At 25.8% G+C, this 25,392-nt stretch overlaps 1 protein-coding gene across 1 annotated transcript in view; it reads right to left on the reverse strand.

Annotated features, from left to right (window-relative positions):
• dyl (transmembrane protein dusky-like) overlaps positions 1–14,529 on the reverse strand; it is a 41,550-nt gene extending 27,021 nt beyond the window's left edge. The window contains exon 1 of the mRNA XM_088200020.1: positions 14,251–14,529. The gene's annotated coding sequence lies outside the window, so the exon portion shown is untranslated. The remainder of the gene's footprint in view (positions 1–14,250) is intronic.
• Positions 14,530–25,392: the final 10,863 nt, after the last annotated feature.

Here is a 25,392-nt window from a genome sequence, read left to right on the forward strand (position 1 = left end):
GTATCATATATAATTATCGAGGAATGCAAGTAGCTTTAAGCTCAAGCATATATGATTAAAGAAATTTTCGAATAGCCCTTTCATTAAAAAAAGAGAAACGAGTCCATGAAAGATAATCCGATCCAATTATCTGTAAATTGTCTGATTATGCGACATGGCCGTATTATTTTATATAAACATATACATATGTATTTTTTGAATTCACTCAAAATGTATGTGTGTCAGTGCAGAGCAGATCAGATCATCTCGTGCCAGAGTCATATCTGTGTATAATAATTAGTGAAATGTGTATAAATATAGTTCTGCGCTCCAATAAACGCGTTTCCGCGGTTACATGAATTAATAATAATAAATAACGAAGCGATCTCGAAATTCTTCCGATAGCCACGGAACTGTTTTCTAATTGCGAAAATTTTAGCGTCGGTTTAACCGCAAAATTCGCTTGTCGAATCGACACACATACCACTGATGTGATTGGACGGTACATTTTATGCTTCGCTATATATATATAGTGCTTGGGTCGATAATTATTTGCATCAGGAATGTGATTATTATAACATAAGAAAATCAGTTAATCCACAAATAAAATTCAATTAGGAATTTATGGTTTAGATTTTACTATCATTCTAAGAATATGAATAGAGAATAGTGATAGTAAATTTATCATAAACCTCAATAGATAATTAATTTTATACATAATTATAATTTAATTAGCCATTTACTAATAATTTTATTTCTATATAGTCATTAAGAATTTAATCGATCATTAAAATTAAATTTTGATATATTTTGTATTGATCATAATAAATTAAAAAAATATGTTTATTGTACAATACTTTTTTGAAATAAAATATAAAAGTTACTCGCGGAAAAATAAAATATAAAGATATTAAAAGTTTAAGATATATGTGTATTTCTACTATCAGAATAAATTTAATAATTTTACATACATATATTTAAAACTTAAGATTCAAAACTACATTAAAATAATCAGTCAAATTTTAAATCACTGTTAATGTACCAAAATATTTTTATTTAACTATAAGTTTCATACGTCAGTTTATGATCTGGCGAATATATGTTTTGATAATAGTTACTCAGATAAATTACGCATGAAAGTGTATTAATTGTAGAAAGCGAATTTTATTGATTAACTCATTTATTCACATAAGTGTGTATTATTAATATAGATTTTAAATATTAATATTACACAATTAATTTTGGATTAAATATAATACATTAAAAAAATCATAATAATATTTAAGAAATCAGTGCAACAGTCAGTGCATGATTTTTATAAATTTAGCTGATTAATAAGCATAAGATATAATAACTTTCTTTACACAAAATGAAGCTGTAAACATAACTGCATATTATGTTCCTTAAAAATGTCATATGCTATTAATTTATTTTCTTCACGTATCGTGCCACTGAATTGCACATTATCAAATCAAACACGTCCATATTAAACACCGATAACGTTACCGAATAAATGCAAATTTTCAGCGATGACACTTTTACTACTTTGATGATTTGCATACTAAAATCAATTATTCAATACGATCGTCGCATCCATTGAATATTAATTATGACCGTCGAAAATGAAACCGATCGCGTACAATATGACGTCCGAATTTCCCTATCTATATTAGTATAACTAATATAACTCTCACCAATTGCTGAGATTATTGAAAATAATTTTCCAATCAATAATCTCGGATATCCGTTGTAATGAGTGCCGTTCTCCGATAATTGCTGCCGTTAATCGGTTGTTGAGTCATCGAGACGCGAAACGAAATCGTTTCTCCGGCGTAACGTCTATTTTTTCCTATCACAGTTTCTCAACACACAATGTATGATAATGCTTCACGGTTTGTTCTCATCTAGGAGGGAAACGGTCTTATTTGATGTGGTTTTGAGCACGCGCTCTAACATCTATCTCACACTAGCACTTGAACTAACAGAACCATCTCCCTGAAGCAGGGCTGCCATAAAAATATTTTTAAGCAATAGAATAGATTGGAAAGCATTCAAGATAAATAGTTTAAAGTAAAAAAGTCGTAGTGAAAACAAACGTAAACTCAATAAAATGTTAGCCATAAATGCTTACTTTATCTTATATCCCGCATAGCTTGTTAGTTATACAGGAAAAGTTTTCTATTTCCATTTTAGTTAACAACATTACAAGTTGATCAAGATTCGAAACTGCGCATTTTATGTTAAAGGTACCAATAAGTAAATATGAATATCTTGAACAAAGTACAAAGACCCAAAATGTAATAAATTTTAAAAAATATTCTGGTTTAGTATTGTTCTTGCTTACTTTCCAGTACTTCACAAATTTGTTTTAAAACATATTGAATAACCATTGAAAATCAATTCAACGTTCAAGTCAGACCCTACTCAAAGTATGTTAGGCACAAAAGGTCTAAAAGCTCGCGCCGCTCAACTAACACTCTCCATTGCCAACAAACATAATATTTGAATACAAAATTACGTGAAGCGCTTATCAAGTGTGAAAAAAGTGTATTATCAACTTTCACATTTATAGTTTACAGCCTAAGAAAGGCTCTAATTCATAACTACACTCTTACTAAAACCATAAAGTCAAGAGCATTATTTTTTGAATATGTCTGAAAATCAAGTTCAATGATACCATATTTAGATAAAATGGTGTAATGTGTGTGAAAAAAATTGCGCATGTAAGAAAGTTAGCGTCCCTGGGTATGTGTGTATAATATAATACATCGACGTGTGTGATGTAGCCAGATGAGCGAGCGGCCAACAACACCTGAGCTACTAACTTGACACACTGACTCGCTTTCCAACCACCTCCGTGACCAACATTGCCTTGTATTATTATTGTACAGAGTGTTCACAAAGTCACCAGCGATAAAAACGACATTAATCCATTTAAGCGATATCACGGCGATCGATGGAGAAAAAAAGCGCAGCGAAAACTCGTCTACATGTCGCCAATTTCATATACCACACACACACACACCAGAATGGATTATTGCTATAAAATATAATATTAATAATTATTATATGTGAAGTAATAAGTGATAATGTCATTAATTATGTCATTAGACACTTTTCTTTAATTAAAGCTTGAACACGATTTAATATTGGCTTAGAAACTTAATTTAAGGCATCAGTAATTTAATTGTATATTGATTCAATTTTATGTTTATTTAAACACATGTACCATTAATGAGTGGCTTTTGATAAGTAATTTCTACATAAAGGTGAAAATTACTTAGAAATGATATTATTTTATGTAATATTTTCTATAAGCTAAGTTTATATCATTATTAGATCATTTTAATTACAAAAAATGAGCGATTTTAATGAATCCATACGTTTTAGAGAAACCAAAAAAACCTTATATGTAATAATCAATCATATGAATCTAAAATAATCACTAATTCCGATGATAAATATTTATATGTGATTTAAATCTTAACCTTATAGTTGTTAGTCATTGACTTTTATCGTGCTGTTATTATATTGTTTTGCTTTTAAAATTGTAAAAATCTCACAATTCTATAATAAAAAATAATTTTATTAGCACTAAAAATAAAACTAAACTGTATATAAATATCCCCACTAATTAATTCACGAAACTGGCATACAAGAAATTTTTATTATCATACAAAAGTAAAAGAAAATGCATGCAGTTGATTCTGAAATGGGTTTATCTTCTGTTTCTTTTGCAAGCAAAAAATTGTTTTTAATGTGGCAAGCTTTTAATTTCAAAAGCTCTACAAAATGTTTAAATTAAGATTAATGCTTAAAATGGATTAGTATCTGTGATTTTAAAAAATAAAATATTATTATCAAAAGCTTTTATGAAAAAAATATATGGATTACTGTAAAAAAGATGACAAGCTTTTTGCAAGCAAAATGGCTTTCAATACAAAAAAGATTATTTTGTTGAAATTTTGGATATAAAAAGAACAGAAAATAAATTTGGTATATTTTAGTTTATTTTACATAAATTATTATATGTAACTAAAACCGCTTTTAAAATATTTTTTTTCTAAGCAGTTAAATCTGTAATAAGTTAGAGTAATACTAAGACATGCTGAATTTATCTTCTGTTTTTTTGCATGCAAACTATTAGTTTTTAAGTATTTTTTTTTTAAAAACCTCCACAAAAAAGCATAAATTAAGAATAATGCATAATCATAAATTTGTTTCTGTAAATTTAAAATTAAAAAAATTTATTAAAAACTTTTATAAAAAAATGTTTGAATTATTATAAAAAAGATGAAAGAAAAAAATGCTTTTGATATAAAAAAAAAGACTAAATTGTTGAAATTTAGGAATTAAAAAGAACAGAAAATAAATTTGGTATATCTTAGTACATTTTACATAAATATGTAACTAAAACCGTTTTTTTTAATATTTTTTTTCAAGAAGCTAAATTTGAAATGGGTTAAAATAATACTAAGATATGCTGAATTTATTTTACGTTTCTTTTGAATGCAAACTTTTTTTATATGACGATATTTTTTTCAAAAAGCTCCAATGCTTAGTAATAAATTAGTTTCTGTAAAATAAATTTGATATATCTCAGTTTATTTTACATAAATTATTACATGTAACCAAAACAGTTCATTGTTTTTTTCTTTCAAAAAGCTTATAAATCGATTTTTGCTTAATAATAGCCTAATAATGCCAATTTTTTTTTGTGATTTTAAAAAATATATAATATTATTGCAAACCATAAAAAACACTATCGTTAATTTTATTATTTTTTCAAAGAAATTTTTAAAGAAAATAAATGCATTACAAATAAAAAATAATGAACTCTTGCTATTTCACATTATAGTAACATGTTTTATTTTACTTTACATTAATTAATTTAGGTAACCTATACAGCTTATTGTAAAATAACCATAAATAGTGTACTTTTAAGCAATAATAAATTTTATAACGAGGATTAAAAAAATGCTTTATTCATAAAAAATAATGAATTGTTGAAATTTTGACTGTAAAAAAACAGAAGATAAATTCAGCATCTTGCAATAAATTTAAGTAAACCATATTTTTTAATTAAGCTTAAAAATAATTACATTATTCAAAAAATAATAACAGAAAAAATATGTTTTAATAAAAATATTTCTTAATCTTTTTTTTAAGTTTTTTCAGAAGCAAGAAAAATATTGCTTCACGCATAAAAAAATAAACTTTATTTTTTTCATGCGAAAATAACAAAATATATACGTGGCATATTACAAATTTTGACATTAATGTAAAGTTGCTAATAATGAAGAATTAAATGACATTTTCTTATAAATAAAATATTAAATATTAATCCTGTGATACTATAATTTATGTTATTCTGAACATACATAAAAATAGTAAGTAGACTTTAATGGAGAATTTAAAAATAACCCAAAAATATTTAAATAATTGTAATACTTTGCCTTTTTATTAAAACATTATAAAATACTTGTTATATTAATAGAACTAAATCAAAAGTTATATGATAAAATATTAATAGGCCTACATCATTAGCCATATCAATAATTTATACAAAAAATAATGCCTCACTTTAAATGTATCTATTTTTAATGGATAATTTACGTTTTACTTAGTACAGCAAATATTCTTAAAACGTTCTTTATCATGCTATATGGACTTCTAAAATTCATAACATATATTAAAAGCCAATCATAAAAGAAAGTAAATTTTAAATTTAAACTTAAAGATTCTTAATAAAATTTCTATGTATTATATTTTTTTTAGAGAATATGTTTATTTTTAGATATAATACAATATATACAAATTCACAACTTTATTGATATTTTAATTTTTAAAAGAGCAAATAATTGTATTTAAGTATTTTTATTGATTTGAATCACTTAAGTGTATAAATTAAAATGTTTAATAATATGATATATTATGAACATTTTTTTTAACCATGCTGTAGTGAGTGCATGCCTCGCATTTACGCGCGCTACACACTCGTACGGATTACACATAAATATGCATATTTGAAGAATAACACTAACACGGTCATTGCCTGTGTGAACCGATGCGAAAATTTTTAATAAAAATGGTATTAATTCCGCAGAATCACTCAATGATCAACGGTCCATCTTCGAGTGGCAGGCATAGATTTTTCCGAGCCATTGATTGTATAAAAAAGGACACAACTGTACATACAAAATATATCTGTCTATTCACATACATATATCTCGAGCGTGTTGTGCTTGTTTTGCTCTAAATGCGTGAAGCCAAATTACAACCTCGTTAGGCGCAAATTTGGTATCATTTCTAGAACAACTTATTGTTTTAACAATAATAAAAAACACACACACATCTTAACAGCGATTTATTTTCGACGCTTATTTATGCGTGGAAAAAGAAAATCAGCTCGCGATCATAAATCACTTGATTTCTAATCTCGTTTAGAGATGTTGAAAATGAGAACGTATGCTTGCATCCGCAAAACATAATCTTCGGGATTAATGGTATGAATAATTTCGCTGCTTACGATGTCAAAAATTTGTTTGATTTCCTCCGGAGTAAATTAAAAATAGATGCTCTGGAACGTGAAATGCAATTAAGTTAAAGAAAGCGTGACCAGGAAGTGTGGGTACTTATGTACGAGGAATTTGACGGAAAAGTTAGATTTTATGGTTTAATAGAGTAGTGATATGATTATTTAATAATCGTTAATGGAAATTTCAATTAATTTTAACATTTTTAATAGATTTCACTCAATTATATTTGAAACTACTAATTGAAATTACAAAAACTTTCGTTAATAATAGAAAATACTCGAAGAGACATCAATGAGTGTAAGCGCTAAACCCGAAATTAAATTTTATTTACAATATTGTATAAACATATGCATATTTACAAATATAATTTGTGAGATACTATTATGTGATATTAGTTATTTTTCTGCATGAGATTGAAATACAAATACTATTAAACACTCGCTTTTAACAACTTGTGGTGAAGCGAAAACGATCTCTTGTGGTTATTTTGAGAGCAACGACAGTTTTTGCGACTTAATTGTGTTCTTCAGCGTTTTATAAAATTGCATAAAATCAATTCAAACATTTTGAATATGCAAATGGATAAATAAAATACGGTTTTATGCTTTTAAATTTCTAAAATATAAATTAAATTCATATCCTGATTTTTAGGTTGAATTGCGTGCTTATATGCGTCGATGTCTTTTTTCCCCAAATACTCTTTTATAAATATTAAATAACATTATTCGAAAGTTTTTGTATTGTATATCTGTTTCATATATTTATTTTCTATTTTATATGAAATCAAATTTAATATATATCGGTAAAAATAAATATTCTTAGGTTTCGCGCTTTTCAGCGTCGATGTCTTTAATTTACCTCTATTAAAAACGATTGTTTTTTAATGAAACAGTGTCTCAAAAATATTTTTCAATGTATTCTAATATTTCTAGTACCGTTTAGAGTCGATATGAATAAATCATGACGGCGTCAGTGCGTGCCAGGTCCGTATTTGGTTTTTGCTCCAGTTTCCGATATTAAAATGCAATTAATTAAGGCATCTCCGCGCGGAACAATTTCGGCTATAACCGTTAATGGACACATTTTTTAATTGCCTTACGGCCAGAGTTAATTGTGCAAACGGTGAAAGTCATGGCCGGGAAAGTGGGCGCCAAAACTACCACAATTCCACAAGAGCGACGGATTAATTTCACCGTGTCGAAACGATTCTGTGAGATCGATCGCCGAATGGCGTCAAATCATCCGTACGTTATAATTACAGATTGGAAAATTGCGGTAGAAAATTTGCAAAAATGCTGACACACAAAACATATTTTTTTCGATATAAAAAGCCATTTATAAGTATTGCTAATTTCACTTAGAAAAAATAATTCAACGAATCTATGCTAATAATATACGATTTTTTTACAATACATTTGCTACAATCGAGTAGAAAACAATAGTCTTGGATTAATTAAGTATTAAACACATCGACAGTTATTTTTAGACTGTGTTTATTTTATTTACATATTTATACAACGTAAATAAAATAACAGCTTTATTAAGTTTTACTTAAAAAATATTATTAATTAATAATTTAATAACAGTACAACCAAATACTAAACAATTATACGCTAAAATATTCAAAATATATTATTCTGATAAATAATTGTGACATATATATACATATAGTAAATATTTTAAATACCATACATTTTTAGTGGAACAAACGGTGACAGTAAATGCACTGTACCTATTTTTTGCAGACACTGTAAAGTTCTAAACAGAAACAATCTATTGACACTTTTTTCCTGTGTATGTTTAACTTCGTACAGTAATATTCATGGGAATAATTTTAATTAATAAATAAATCATTAAGAATGTTAGGCTTACTAAAAAAATATACATATATTGCTAATTTAATTTGTGCACACTACAAATGTATATGTTTAAGCTTTTAATACTGCAACTGTTTTTAGTACACAATCATCTAAAATATTTTTTCTATACCGAGTAAAACCTATTGAGAAATTTTTGATATATACAAAAAAGCAATAGTAGGATCTTATTATTTATTATATAATTTTGAATTAATATACTATTTTCTGTTACGTTATTTATATGATAATACTATGACATTCTTTGTGTCATGTCGCATTTTTAATATAATACATACTTTACACAATCATCTAAACAATTGTTCCTATATAAAATAAAACCTAAAAGCAACAGTATCTTATAATCTATTATATAATTTTGTATTAATATACTGTTTTTTTGTTGTGTTAATAATATGATAATACTATGATATTTCTGATGTCATGTTCGCATTTTTTAATACATACTTTATAATATTCCAATAAAATTAACATTATTATAAAATAATGTAAGAGAATTGATTCGAACTCAAAAATATTGTTTTATATACAATATTTTCCCCTTATAATAAATAACACTAGTCAAACTATTTTATATTCACAATTATAAGTTTATCACATATACTCGAAATAAACCCAGAACAACATCGTAAAATAATAAAACTCGTTCGAAAAATAGAGTAAATCATTCCGATACTTTCTACTGACTTTGTGGTCAATATATATCGAATAAACGTTAAACAATATCAACTATGTAATAAATCGAATATAAGACATTTATCGCTAAATGTGAAAGTGGACAATGATCCTCAATGTCGATAAGAATAACTTGTGCATATATGTGTAAAAATAAAATATAAAAAAAATGTGGCACATGAAAAAAGAGTCGTCAGATTGGCACACGTTATCTGTGTCAATTAACCGATGATTTTTTTAAAAGCAAAACAAAGTTATCAACGTCGGTCAAGTGGAGTGTTAACCAATTAACATATTGGCTTAAACTTTGTGTGTCCACAAGGTAATACCGGGGTTATTGGGTTAGCCAAATTTATTCGCCACTTTCTTCTTTTTTGGCGCGTAGTAATTTTTGCCGTTTTTACCTACATTTTTCTAGTTGATTTTTCGCAGACATAAATCACGAGGGGCGTGTCAATAATTCAAGTGTGCCATAACTACGTCCGGTTTGTTTAAACACTAATAATGTATTCATTGAGAGGATATAGTTTTAAGAATAAATGGATAGCTTCAATAATAATTATAATTTGGATAAACATATGTTGCTTACATATATTCCAATTTTGTATTAAAAATTGTGGCTTTTTAAATAATATTTACTAATGCTGAAAATACATCTTATAAAATGTACAGCACTATCATAGCCTTAACTAAAATAGTATCAGAGAAAAATTAATATTAATTCATAGTGGTTTACATTAAAAATGTAGAAATCTCTACATGTGTTTTTTTTTTATTAACTGAATAATACATAAAATTTTAGATGTAAACCTATTTTTTACTATTATGTTTAAGAGATAGTTATCACTTTTAATATATAAAAATTTAACTGGACCTAAAAAAATATTATATAATTTAATTAACTATTAAAAATACATATCTTTTACCACATAACTAATATCAATTGTGTTTTTGATTAAGTCAAAAATTATTGCTTTACTAATAAAAAATAATCACGTTTGCTATACAATAAGCTATCTTGAATAATAGTTAAAAAAATTATAGCTCATTCTATTTCACATTAAATAATAATTAGTTAATTATCCTAATGTCATGGATAGCTGCCTGCTTCAAAATCATATTTTTGCTATTTTCACAGACATAAATCACAAATAGAAACGCCATCGATTCAATGGTTCAAGTGTGCCATAACTGCGTCCGGTTCGGGCCGATTAGCTCACGCACTAACGAACGTAGTGTATGACGATGTTCTAAAACGAAAATGTCCATAATTTATGTGTTAATTCGGCACCGTGAACATGTTGATTACAGGCTTCGTAACTGGGGTACCAGAATTATGGTGCACACCAGCCTTATTATAAGGGAGAGCTCTCTTTTATTTTTCAACGTCCAAAAAATACTCGGTGAAAGCGAACGCCGTAACAAAACCATTTTAATAATTATTTCATCACTATAAACGCTTCCTTTCGACTTTCTTTTATATGGTGTGTGACCTTGCATATTCTTGGAATTTGAACGTAAGTGGATACATGTGTACCTATGCGTTCACGGTACATACAATTTATATACCAGCTTACCCACAACTGACTACATATTGTTTACTTAGTTAATTCGAACTTATATAGAAAGTGTATTTCGATGAAATTAATTAAAACTAATATTAACTATGAAACAAAAAACATACATCAATTTAAATCAAACTTTCTTAAAATTTCTTAAAAATTAAAGTATTAGTACATTTTTTATTAAAATAATATTAATTGCAACTCATTTTAAATGACAAAAATATATATTTGACTTTATATATACATCAAATTAATTTACCCGAACTTTTAATAATATTTTATGGATCAATAAGCTACATATCTAATATTATTAAATATTACAAAAAACCATAAATATTGTAATCAATTAGGGAAAGGTTAAGAATAGCAGAATATTTATTAATTATAAAAATTTATATCAATCTGTAAGATACAATAGAAATAATGATATTTTTACACAAGACTTTTGCAAAAAACATTATTTCTTAAATGAAAATACTCTAAAGACTATCTATATGTATAGCTGTTTAATTTTTTTGGATGTGATTAAGTAGTTCTTTATTAGATAATTTTCAATACCTAATATGTACCACTTAGCTCAATTTTTTTAATCATAACGATGTGAGATTTGAAAAATCTAGGTTAACATAATCTGTGATGATTGATTGGAGCTATAATTATATAATAACAATTAATTCCGACCTCCCAGACACGAATTAAATTAAAAATTTCTAAGATCAATATGGGATCTGAACTTTAGTAGCTTTTAAATATTTCAAGGACTGCAATAAAATATAAGTATCAAATAAAATTGAAATGTATGTAAAACAAATTTACCTTAATAAATAATATCGTTTTAAAATATATAATTTATTTTAATTTTAATGATTTAATTATTACATATTATGTATACAACTTTATTTAGTTTTATGCACATATATATATGTATATACATATATAAGATTCGACTACACTTGATTTTAATTTATTCTTGACTATTCATACATTAGATTAGGAAAATCCTATACAGTCTTAAAAAATGAGATTGGTCGGAATTTATTTAACTATAATATATAGCATATTGTTTTCAGAAACATTAAAAAATTTTAAATTCAGATTTGAAACCGAAAACTGCAATTTAAAATATTTTATTATTTTAAATTGCTTTCATTTTTTAATAATAAATACATTTTATTGTTTTTAGATAAATTGCTAATAATAAATTAAATCATAGTTAAAAATATATTTTTATTTAAATTTCAATGATTTTAATAATACATAATAGGTATAACACTAATATATATGCGGTTTATTTTTATGCAGCCTAATCTAACGTGATCATTAAAAAATTCAGATATTTATTAATCTAACAGTTTCAAATTAAACCAACATAAGCCTTTTATTTTGATAAATAATATATAAATTATTATTTACTTAAAATAAAATTGGGGTATTTTTTTTTAGAAATGACATTAATATTTCAAATATTTGCATTAAATATAATTTCAATTATTAAAACTGCAATTAAAATATCAAAAAATATTTTATTACGTGTTAGTAAAATTATATACTCATTAATGATATACTACAATTATCTATATATTATGTACTACGTTACTTAATTATAATTAATCTCTAGATGCTTATCTATAAGATTAGGAAAATTTTCGATCGAAATTTTAGTTAATATCGATCTTCTATATATGATTATGATTTGAACCAAAAACCTTCAATTCATAATCAATATCTTAGAGCAAACAATGATAAAATCTTATTTAAGGTACTTTTTACCTTTAAATATTGCAGTATAATATTAGTATTAAGTGAAATCCAAAATTTTATATGTAAATTGAATAAAATTATATAGAATAAAAATATTTATTTTTTAATGATTTTATTTATTTCTATTATATGTCACCAATAATTAAATGAGTTATAAAATGGTTACAAATTAACTCGATTTATCAGTAATAATTAATTATAATCATTAATATCGATCTTTCATATACGATACAAAATTTTAAACCAAAACCTGCAATTCATAAGAATAACCAAAAATAATAAAATATACAAAAAAGTATTTTTTTATTTTAAAAATGCCCAGTAATAATATATTTTATATTGACTATCGTGACGCATTGGGGCAACTTGTTGCGTCTTGATTGTCCTAATTTAATTTGTATAAATAAGTTAAATAAAAATTAACTACTAAGCAATTTAACTGTAATAAATTTAATTTACATTGAAATTTACGCGAAGTAAGACTTTCACGTTAATATAGATTTAAATAATCATTAAAAATTCAGTATAAGTAAAAATTCGTACTAAAAAGTAGCCAGAAAATACCAAATTGATTTTAATATTAAGTAAAAGTAAAATGCGAAAAAAAGTACAAGACACAATATTATGACTTTCAGTAAAAGTAGTATCAACAAACACTACATCGGCGCATTTAAAAGTAACCCGGAAATAATTTTTTTCATGGCAGATATTAATTTCTCATTTGATTTACAAATTGAGCAACAGTAATAAGACAAAAAAATATAATGTTACGAGTTAAAAATTCAGTAAAAGTAGTATCAACAAAAAACTACATTGACGCAATTAAAAATAGCCCGGAAATAGTATTTTTAAGCAAATATTCATTTAAGATAGTACAGATGATTTAATTTCAAAATTAAGCAGTAGTAAAAAAGTAAATAAACCGGAAATTAAATGACAGTGCTGAATTAACAAAAGCAGTATAACAAAAAACTACAACGAGGCATTTAAAAGTAGCCCATAGTACTTATTTTAAACAATTAATTATTTATACAAAATATATTTGCAATCGATAAAAAACATTTAAAAACTCGATTGCCAAAGTAAATAGAAGTAAGAATATAAAATACAACGGCGCATTTAAAACTAGCTCGAAAATAGCCAATATTTTTTTTAATATAATACAGATGTTTAAATTTGTATTTTGAGCTATAGTAAGACAAGCAAAAAACCTAAAATACGATGGGAGCTATTAGACGTTTTATGTAAATGAACAGGTGGTTTTAATTTTTTAAAACAATTTTTTATTTTATTTTTAAATCAATTTTTGCTATAACATTTATTGCTTTAAAGATAATTTAAACCTGTCTATAACTCATTTTTTTCAAAACAAAGTTATATCTCACGCATGCTGCAAATATAACTGAATCAGAATAAAATGTAGGTGTCTCGTTAGACGCTGGCATTGAAAAAGTAGCCATCAAGCCAAAGACCGTAACTCTTTTCAATGGCAAGAAAGCAGACTGGTAGACTTAGAAGACTGAGGACCACTGGCCTACATAACGCATGCTATGTATCGTACGTACAAGTGCACACAAATGCCATCTGCCTCGGAGCACTTCTTGCACACTACTTGCTTTGTAAGAAATTCTCTGATGACACATATAACCCATTGCAGGTACACACTAACACACACGATATTAACAAAGTTCCTAGCTATTATATTAGATACATTACGTTCAGTTTTTCAACTAATTTTCATTAATTAATTTTCCCAAACTTAAAAAAATGCGATATAAGTGAATTGCTTCATATGCATTTGAACAGCTAAATAAAATAAGAATCACTTTATTTTTTTATTAATTTAATATATACCTGTGTTTTCACAACGTGCTCCTTTAATAATCCAAAATAACTTGTGTATCACGATAGAGTTTTACAGAAGCACTTTGTTCAATTCTCTAAGCTTAGAGTATGAAAATGTCACTGTTTTTGGCAATTTTCGCACACACTGTCGATATATGAGTTCGCACACGTTTTTGGGTTAAAAATGTTCGTTTTCGCGTTTTTCGTTACTCGACCCAGAGCGATAGCGGATTATCGGATCTCTTCTCGTTAACTAGGTTGGTCTGCTTCGATGACAGCAACTTATATAGACGAGAAAGTTGGTTCGGCACCCACCCCTTTCTCTGTCTCTGCGCTGCTGTGGGAGGTGGAAGTCAACCATCGGTTACGGAATTCATTAATAACTTTGTATAAACAGTAAAGTAAAATACGATTGTATGAGCAATATTCAATATTGCATGAATTGAATACTAATCTATGAATAGATATTTTTGTGACAGTGCTAAAATTTATTTATTTAATAAAATCGACATAGTTGTACGTAAAACTTTGCAAAATAAAATGTATTAAAAAGCAGAGCTTAAATTTCAAAAATATTTGTGACAAAAAATGTATAGAATAATCTTTAAAACTAATACATATTCCACCGTCGTTTTTCGGACTATAGAAAATATTAAATTTTCTATTTTTTAACATAAATAAATTACATTTATAGCTGCTTAAGAATAAGACTCCCTTATTAGATTTTTTTATAGTCCCATTTTTGAGATAAGGACCATTTTTTATTTTTTTAAATATTTTTTATAAAATATATTAATTAATATTTTCACAATCTAATCTGATCAATTTTTGCGAAACTCAACATTTCTAATTAAACGTTTTAATATGAATTTATTCTTTTAAATTTGTCTGTTTTTGCAGTTGTACTGCGTCACGTAGTTTACAAGTCGTATCTAATATTAACTTAAGCTGTTAATATTAAAAGGACTGTATTACTTATATTTAATTTTGAACTGTTATGCTGAAATTAGTCGAAGTTTGCCCAAACTCTCAAAAAGACAAATCAAAAGCGAAATAGTAGTTTTGGGTCAAATGGCGGAAGAAGCAAAATAAATTCAGTAGAGTTGTATTATGGCTTATATTTTTTAAATATTTTATTATTAAATCTTCCTTTGTAACTGGACATGTATAAGCCCATTGCGTCACAACGAATAAATCAGTACAAACTAATTAAGTCGATCAGACATAATTAATAGCTAGAAATAAATATTAACCACCAGACTAAAAGTCTGAGAATCAGTGACTATAGTTATAAATAAATATGTGTTATACAATTTATAATCAATTAATATCATTGCAACTGGAGCCGATTTTTTTAATTATAGCGCTTTTTTATAAATAAAAATTCGAGTGCCGCTACCGGGGCTCGAATCCGCCACATCAATGTTACTAGTCTGAGACGTTACGGACTACGCTATTCCGTCCTTAACAATGAATATATTTATCAACATCACTATTTTATAAAATGCATTTGTTACAAGGAATGTGTATTACTAGTAAAGTTATATTTATACTGGGTTTCGGAGAGAATTCATTAGTAACAAAAAAAATTAGAATATAAATTATAATAAAGTAAGTAGATTACTTGATTAAAATATAAATATTTTCAGTAATTAAAAATCAATAAAATCATTCAAGTTCAAAGGAGTATTTTTCTATATTTGTTTATATTTTTACTGGGGTTCCGTATAATAATATTTTAGTACGTTTTTACTTGTAGATATATATTTCTACTAGTAAAAATATATTTGAATTATTAGACGCAAATTTGACAGTTGCGAAACGTCATTTTTCAGCTCAAATTCAAACCAAACCAAAACAAATTATGCAAACCCAACTTAATCTAATAAAGTTCTGAAAATAAGTTTAGTTTTTGTATTAACAGTTTTTATGTTAATTCTTTGGAGCTGTTAATTTACAAGGAATTTAATTTTGAATATTAGTAAATCCACGAGACGCAAATCGTGAGGCAACGATTATGAGTGGTCGCGACAAATGATATTTTAAATTTTATTTATATTATCAATTATAATACAAAATAGCACGCAGCATATTTTCAGCTAAATTTATATATTTTTTAATATATATTAAAATCACGTTTTATAAGACTGGAACTTTAAACGAGGTAACATACTTAAACGAATCGGCAAAAATATTTTTTTTTTAATTTCTTTAAGAAATTTTATTAATAAAAATAAAAATTGCATTATCTAAATAATAAGATCTTATAAAAAAAATATTTTAGCAGAGAAAAAAATAAATCGAATACAAGAAAAACTATATTATTAGCCAAAATAGTTGTACGTGTGGAATATATAAAATTATATGTTTAATTTTAGTGAGTGAATATTATATATTTTATATATATATAGTAAAAATATAGAATAACTTTAAAATTTATATTTTGAAAACAAACTAAATAATATGTTAGCTATTAAAAAAATAATAAAGAATAATATATTTGATTAACAGAATAAAAAATCGTGAAAGGCTACGTATTAAATTTTTGTATGTTGGTATTTATTGTAATAATAGATAACTGGAAATTTTAATTAACAGTAAAAATTACAATAAAAAAGAAGAATTTTTTTATTTTGCTTAGTTGAATTTTGTTACAATTAAGTACCATCAATATTTAATACATATTTTTAGGTAAAATAAACGTTTCCTTTAAAAGGAAAATTATATATGTAAATTAAAGTATTCTATATATATTTGCTAAGTATTATTAACTATTAAATTCAAATTAACAAGGAAGGAACTAAAAATTATATATGCACAATGTTTTACTAAATAAAATTTACTAATTTTTTTTGACTAAATAACTAAATAATTCGTGCTTCTCTTGAAAAAATCCCTAAATTATGCTTAATCTATTTTTGGCGAAACGTCGAATAAAAACGACGCAAATTACCAGTAAATATATTTTTCTATCTAGAAAAATAATAAAAACCAATTTTCTGTTCCGACTTCTAATAAGTAAAATATTCATTGGCACTCACAACGGTTCTCAACACCTGACTATCGCTCAAGGTAGCGTGCCTCTCGAGCGAGACGAACGCATACGAAGAAAAGAGAAAAAACATTCATTGAGGAGCTCCTCTCTCGCTTTTTCACCTTTGGACAAGTTCTTTCCCTCGCATATACACTAATGTTCCCCTCCGTTTGTGTACACATACGGCTTCCTGCGTAATTGAACCGTAGAGAGAAACTTTCTTTTCTTTCGAATAGGATGTGCATAACATTAGCTTTTGGACAAAAACACGTAATCTCAGGTAACGTCTCGAAGAAGAAGTCATCATCACATTTACGTCATTATAATTCACGTTAAATACCGATCTATAAATTAGCATACATTGATATATGACTGACTTTGTAATTACGCAATAATTGTATTATTTCCTATTTCATTCTAAAATGGAAAATAAATTATGGAAATTTAAAATTATTGTCTCTTCATCATTATGTATGCAACTTATTTTTTGCGAAATTTTATAACGTTACATTACAAAGAACTGTCATTGTAAAAAAATACAAAGGGGAAAAAACGGTGAAAGTGCCACCGGTGACCTAATTTTCACCCTTGCATCTGCGCAAAAAACGGACATATGGCAAATGATACAAAAGCACTGTTGTGGTCACATAAAATATATAATTTATTGTTAAAAATATTTATCCAGAGCAATTTAACATAGCGCTTCTATGAGAGCTTAATTAATTGTATTAATGTTCCCAAAATTTAAGGCAAATTAAATTGTCGTTAAGTTACACGTGCAAATTTTACACAATGAGGTCGCCAACCATTTCACTCGAGTCAACGGACCGTATAGCTTTCAAAATTACGTCAAATATGTATCTGACGTGGTAATGTGCATATTTTATAATTTTTTTCAATAATTTCAGAGCGTATTGTAAATATGTATACACTGAACTGTTCTTTCTTGTTTTAAATGTCAATTAATTTACAGAAATGTATGTGTTAGTTTTAAACAAACATTAATTTTAATTTCTCATACGATGCTTAATTAGAATTAAAATAAATACATTTACTTTAGAAATCAAGTAGTTTATTAACACTTCCTTTTTCGCTAAAGTTGGTGTTTAAAATGGCTGCGTCAATTCCTAACCTTGTTTCTCGTATCTTTTGTTTGAAAGGAGAAATTTCTACTGAAGTTATTGTTTATGGTAATAATGTCGTGAATTTCAATTAGCAAGATGTGACGTTTATGATGATGAAAGTAGTAGTCTATTTGTTGTCACTAAAAAAACTATTATTTAAAAAACGGAAAAGGTAGGAAAGATTGCACGCTTAATGTGCCGATAAAAAAAGTTTACAAGAGGCTTCTGAAATGTTGGATTCTTATGCTCACCAAAGGCATTGACGTAAATGGTAAATATGTTAAAAAAAATCAGTGCAAATCATTTAAAAAAAATTTTCACTGTAACTTTAGGTTTCAGTTATTCGTTAATACATAAGTGATTAAGACATTGGGCTTTTTCAGATTTATAGTATATTTATGGTAATTCCTATGACTAAATTACACAAATTCAATAAATATTTTAAAATCAAATAATAATAAATATCAACTAATTAAAATTGATTGCATCATTCATAATAAAATATATTTATCAGATTAAATATGAGTAAAATTAATTTTGTAAACAATACAATGAAAATTTTGTCCAGTTAGAATTAAAATTAAAATTATGAACTAGAGACTTTGTAATAATTTTTACTGTTTGTAATATTTTATTTCATTAACTGTTACTAAATTATACAAATAAAATGTGATGTACATAATTTTTAATTCGATTTATTTTCTAATTTTTAATTTATGTTTATACGATTTATATTATACTTGGTTTTAGCAAGAAATATGTTTCAGTCTTAGCAAATTTTGCTTTTCAGTTTTAATTAAAGAAAAATTTTATTCTTCAAAATGAATATTTATTGTGTACAGAAAAGTATATTTTAAACTAATTCAATTTTATCTATAAGAATCCTTTACAAACTAAATTCTTATTATTAGCTCAGGTAGAAATTTTATTCTCCAAAATTGACACAAAATACTAGTAAAAAAATGACTACTAATAATTTATGTAACAATATTAATTACATATAAAAAACGCAATTAAAGATTAGAAGATTTTTACCACATTAAAAAACTGATTTTTTTTATATTTATTTGTAATATTTACTAACGATTTAGAATTAATATAAGCGTTACTGACCATGTGTGAATATTCAATAACATTTTTTTATAATAAACCGACTATATATATATATATATATATAAATTAAAAAATCATACAATAAGAGTTACTATCCATAAAAAAAATTGTTATTAATTTATGTATAACTATATAAAAAAATATATTAAACGCCAAGAGAAAAGTAAATAATCAATGAGAAGAATACTACACAAGATTTTTACAACCAAGATTAAATAACTACATTTATATATATAAAATTTACTAAATATGTTAAAATATACTCTGATTTTTTATTAAAATTACTGAGAATGTTAAAAAAGTACTAATTAATTCAATACAAGTGATTTGCTGCAAATAAATAATATTTATTTGTAAAATTTACTGGCCATTTAGAAATAATATAAAAGTTACTGATCATGTAAACATATTTATTAACTGATCAAAAATTAATTAAATAAATAATTAAACATTACTATTCTTAAGAAAATATATTTTTTAAAAATCAAAAAATAAATGTGAATTTTTAATGAAAATATTAGAAAAAAATACACTGTTATGATTTCTACCACTATAAAAAATCTTATTTATTTCTAAAAATTATGGACTATTTAGAAATAATATAATAGTTACTGACCATGTGTAAATATTCCCTAATCATTTGTTATAATAAACCAATCATATATAAACAAAATGTAAAAACTATACAATAAAAGTTAATATTTAAATGAAAAATCAAATTTGTTGCCATTAATTTATAACGCGAAGAAGAAATGTAAACAATAAATTAAAATATTAGTCTATAGAATACACTGTACAAGATTTTTACTATCAATATCTAATAACAATATTTTTTTTAATTTACTGACCATTAAGCAATAATGAGAGAGTTACTGATTATGTATAAATATTAACTGTTTATTAAAATTGACTAATCAAAAAAATCAATAAATGATATTATTAATAAATCAATTTATTTTCTGCTATTAATTGAGGTATTTATATAAAAAAAAAAGAAAAAAAAAAGCGAAATGTAAACGTAAATAATAAATTAAAAAAGAATTATTTATTCTTCGCACAGTATTAAGACACATTCATGGTGACAAAATATCCATAAACAGGTTTTTAATAACTCGTGGACCCAAATTTTAAGAATGCGTCCTGCCTCTGACCCAAAGGATTATCAATCTTACGTAAACATACATATAAAGCATTTCTTATCAACATCATCCTTTCAACACGATCGACCTGGTTCGATCAATATAAATCTTGTTAATTAAAATATATTCTCTCGCGCTATATCTATATACAGACATTAACTTATAGTATGTCCGAAAGTCACAGTTCTCCATTAACTCGAATGGGCTTTTGTAGCATTCAGCTATGCGGAACCTAACCGGATGCAGAATGTCCTCGAAAGAAAGTGACTAACTTCACTTTGTGACGCCCACGCTCAGGCACAATGGCCGTCCTTCTATAGTACGTCCGAACGGCTACGACGAAACGCATTTAATATTCGAATCGTGCGCCGACGAAAGTCGTGTGTCATGTCATAGTGCGGCGTCGTGGTTATCGATGAGCATGAGTTTCGCTTTCGTTTTAATTTTTATGAAGGTATACATTACATACTGAAAGAATTAGTTACTTTTGTAAAATACATTGCAACGTCTGTTTTTAATACATTTTTTGCAAAAAATATCCCTCATTAAGTGATGTTTTGTAATATAACAATAGTGGTTTTACGTTATCTACTATACGGGAAAATAATAAATATAATAAAATTATTAATCTAATATTTTTTTTATTAAATTCTGTTTTTTCGAAGAGCTTTCTACTACAAATGTATAAAGGATCCCTTACTTGAAAGGTCAGAATAGCGTAGTCCATAAGGTCTAGACTGGTAATTCAGAGATCATGGGTTCGAGTCACGCAACAGACTTGATTTTTATTTTATCAAAATTCAAGATATTTTGAATATTATAAATCAGATCTAGCTGTATTAAAAACATATTTTTAATAAATTTTATTTCACATAATAATTTATGATTATGTGAAAAAATTATAAGGTGATTAATATCCACTTGTAACGTATTGGGCTTACGCCATTTTATCATCATTTTAAGAATAAATTTAAAGCTGATTGCTTAATACAATATAAATATAAATTTTAATTTAAAATATTTTTGCAATATATTTTATTAATTTAAATACAAAATTTAACTTGTAACTATATGTATTTTTTGTTATGATTAAACTTAAACACAAATATTTGCCACAAAGATTGAATAGTCAGATTTGTATACAAAACTATACGCCATTAAATTTTTTCCCAAAATTTAAAGCACTTTTGTTACTTAATTTTTGTTAATCAGTACTACAAATTTAGTCAAAAAAAACTCTAACGTAGAAACTAAAAAAGAAGACTAAAATTGAACTAAATACATACCTAAAAAAATATATATTTATAAGAAATACAATGAAATAGTGCATAAAATAGCAAAAACCAATGGTATCAATATAACACATTATATGCCGTCTATCGTCGTTATCGTAAAATATTACTATTAAAATTTAATAGATAATAAAATAATCTATGGTAAGAAAAACAAATATCAACAGCATTTATTTTTACAAGTAAATGATTTTTCACATTAAGATCAGATTAGTGGGAAACTTTATAGCATTTATGCACACTTGATGCTGTATAAATGCTCTTGCGTACCGCCGCTCGTCGTCGTCAGACGACTAAAGGTGATAAAAAAGTTACTACTTTAGCAAAAGTATACATATGTATATTAACCGATTTTTTTCATAGCTTATTATATATCAGAACTAACCATAAAATGATTATTTAATATTTTGGTTCGAAAAAATATGACTGACGATATATAAAAACGTATTTTTATAAAGAAAAGCTATTAAGGTTAATAATATTTGCAAAGAAATGTATAACACAAATCACGCTAATTTTATTTATTTTAAAATAGTGAAATTTTTGTGCTGTAAATCAAGATCCATTTGAACGTAGTATGTTTGAAATCGTTTACAGTGAAGTTAGAGCGCAAAGCGATCACGGATGTTGATCGACTCTCACAATTTGTAATTATGAAATAACCGACGTCATTTTCGTCTCATTTTTGTTACATGGGCGCGATATGATTGCGAAATATCCGCGCAGCATCCGCATTCAGCAAATGATGCATGTAAATTGTATCCGATTTACAAATCCGCGTGAATTCCATTTTGAGGTTTTAGTTAGGTGAAATTATTATTATAGCAAAAAATAACGTAAGCTGATATTTTATTGTTTTCGTATTGATTTCACATACGCGTTGATTGCGAATGCGTAAAAAATAATGAGAACAAAAAAATTGGCGATAAAAAGCCGTTGAAGAAAGTTTTCATGAAAGTCCAAAAAGACCACAATTGATTTCGAGCGTAATTACAGGCTGAGTAAAAAAATAGTAAAAACATTGTTAGTGGTGGATAATGTGTGTGTGGTTTTAAAATTGTTAATTGGTGTTAGGAAAAAGTAAACGTTCTCATTATAAAAAATAGTATTTTTTTAATTAGAAAGATAGCGAGATTTGAACTTGTAATTGATCATTAAAGATTTTTTAATATGATTCACTGAGCATCAGTAAAAATGTTTATGTGAGCAAACATTTATATGAAATTTCAAAGGGCTTCTCTAATTTCTGAGCTCCAATTTTTCCGCAACACACTATTTAAACCAAAGTTTAACTAAATAAACAATATTATTTCTCAAATATTAAAGAATGTATGTAATACAATAAAGTATTCCAAATACATTATTACATATTATTATTTAAATAAGCCTTTAATAAATAACGATTTTTCTAGTTAAACTAACAGTAAATACAGCTTTATAAAAAATATATATTATCATCACTACATAGGCAAATAAATATATTAATTCGCAGTGAAATAAACCGCATCTTACTTTTAACTAAAATATGGGAAATTTCAAAAATATACATATTACTTGAGTAATTAACCCGCTTTTTTAATTTTAATGGACAACATAAAAAATGTTTACACTGCATTATTTTTTTAAATTAAAAAATAAATTTTAATTTATAAGAACTTACTTAATAACCAAATAAAATATCTCTTTTATTAAAAACAATTAAATTTATCTTTGCAAAAAAAATCTAGTATAGTCAAATAATTGTCGTCATCTTTAAAAATAAAATCAGTTTTACAAAAAAAAAGGCAAATTTTTTCGCTACACGGAAGAATAAACAATACTACATTTTTACATACAACGTATTTTAAGAAAAATACCTTGCTGTCCGCTTAATTTATTAAGCTAACTACCAAATTATTATTAATTTGTTTATATTTCGGGTTTCATTCCCTACACAATATACAGCTAGTTGTTGCCATTCACACGGTAGTATTCAACCTAACCTAACTGGTCTTTAAATATTTTTCTAATTTTCTATTTCATCGCTATCAATATTTATCAATAAATATTTAACATAAATTATTATTGACTATTTCTAAAGCGTCATTAATTTAATGTGTTTTTTCAACCACTTTAATATCACTTTTTATTGATTTAGTTTTCAGATTTTCTCGCTAATTTGTGTTTTATGAATTATTTTGCAAATACACTTAATACATACAAGCGGGTCAATGTTATATGTAATGATTTCGAATGATCGTTCAATAAAGTAAACCATGAAATGTTCTGGTATTTGGCTTGTCGAGCAACATATATTATTATTTAAAAGTTGTTTGTATAATCGAAAGCAGATTATAGGACTCATTTGAAAATGTAACTTCCTCTGGAGTATGACAGGCCTTAAATTCTGAGCCCGTCTTTATTTTCAAATTTAAATAATGGCAGTCATTAAGTTTTTAGGCTACTTTCGATTTCAACTTTTTATTGAGGATACAATAGTTGACTACAATTGTATTTACATTTTAATATGATGCGTCGAATTTAAGAACAAATTATATTTTGAAGATGCCTCAAGAATGATTTTGCTATAAATCACGTCAGGGTTTATGGCAAATGTTATTTACATATATTCTATTTGCATTAATCCTATTATAAACAAATTTTTTGTAATTTCTTCCCTTAATTGTAATAGCTAATAATATTTTTAATAACCATAAAATATTAAAACAGCTTAAAATCAATAGATATCACTATGCATAACCTAGCAAGATTTGGTTTGATTATTAATCGCGAGATTCAGAAAATGTAATCAGTGATGATCAATCGAAATTATAATTATAATCTTTTAGAAACTTTGTAAAATTATAAATCAATTATTTGATACATATTAACTGGCCATGTTAGTGAAATTATATGTATTTTAGTATAAATATACCTTCATTGAAAATTACACTGTAACTGTTACAAAACGTCCATTTTCTGTTCCAACCTAAGCTAAGCCAAAAACCGAACTTTACTAACCTTAGTGTTTTTAAATTTCTATCGTATCTGGGAGATCGGAATTAGTGATTATTATTTAACTATTTGTAATTCCGATCGATCATCACAGATTTTACTAATCTCACGGATGAATATTGGGATGATTTATTAAAATCGATCTAGATCGTACATATCTGGTATTGAAAATTCTCTAATAATGAGCTATTTTCAGCTTATAAAGAATGTCTTACATGTATTAAAAAAATATATGTTTAAAGTGTAAGTGTTTTCCAATTATATAAACACGAAATATAAAACGTCACCTAACGATAAAAATTGTGTAGTTAAAAGAGGGTTTAAAAAGAGTCAAAATCGCAAAAATATTAAATTTTTAATAAAAATCTTACATACAGAATTAGTGCATGAGTTACATCCAATCGGGTGGGATATTTTATAAAAGAAAATTAAATCCTTTTTTTCGATTTAGAAAT

The sequence above is a fragment of the Plectrocnemia conspersa genome, unplaced genomic scaffold, assembly GCF_051122295.1.
Source record: "Plectrocnemia conspersa isolate PC_06_02 unplaced genomic scaffold, ASM5112229v1 ptg000012l, whole genome shotgun sequence".
Taxonomy (NCBI): Eukaryota; Metazoa; Arthropoda; class Insecta; order Trichoptera; family Polycentropodidae; genus Plectrocnemia; species Plectrocnemia conspersa.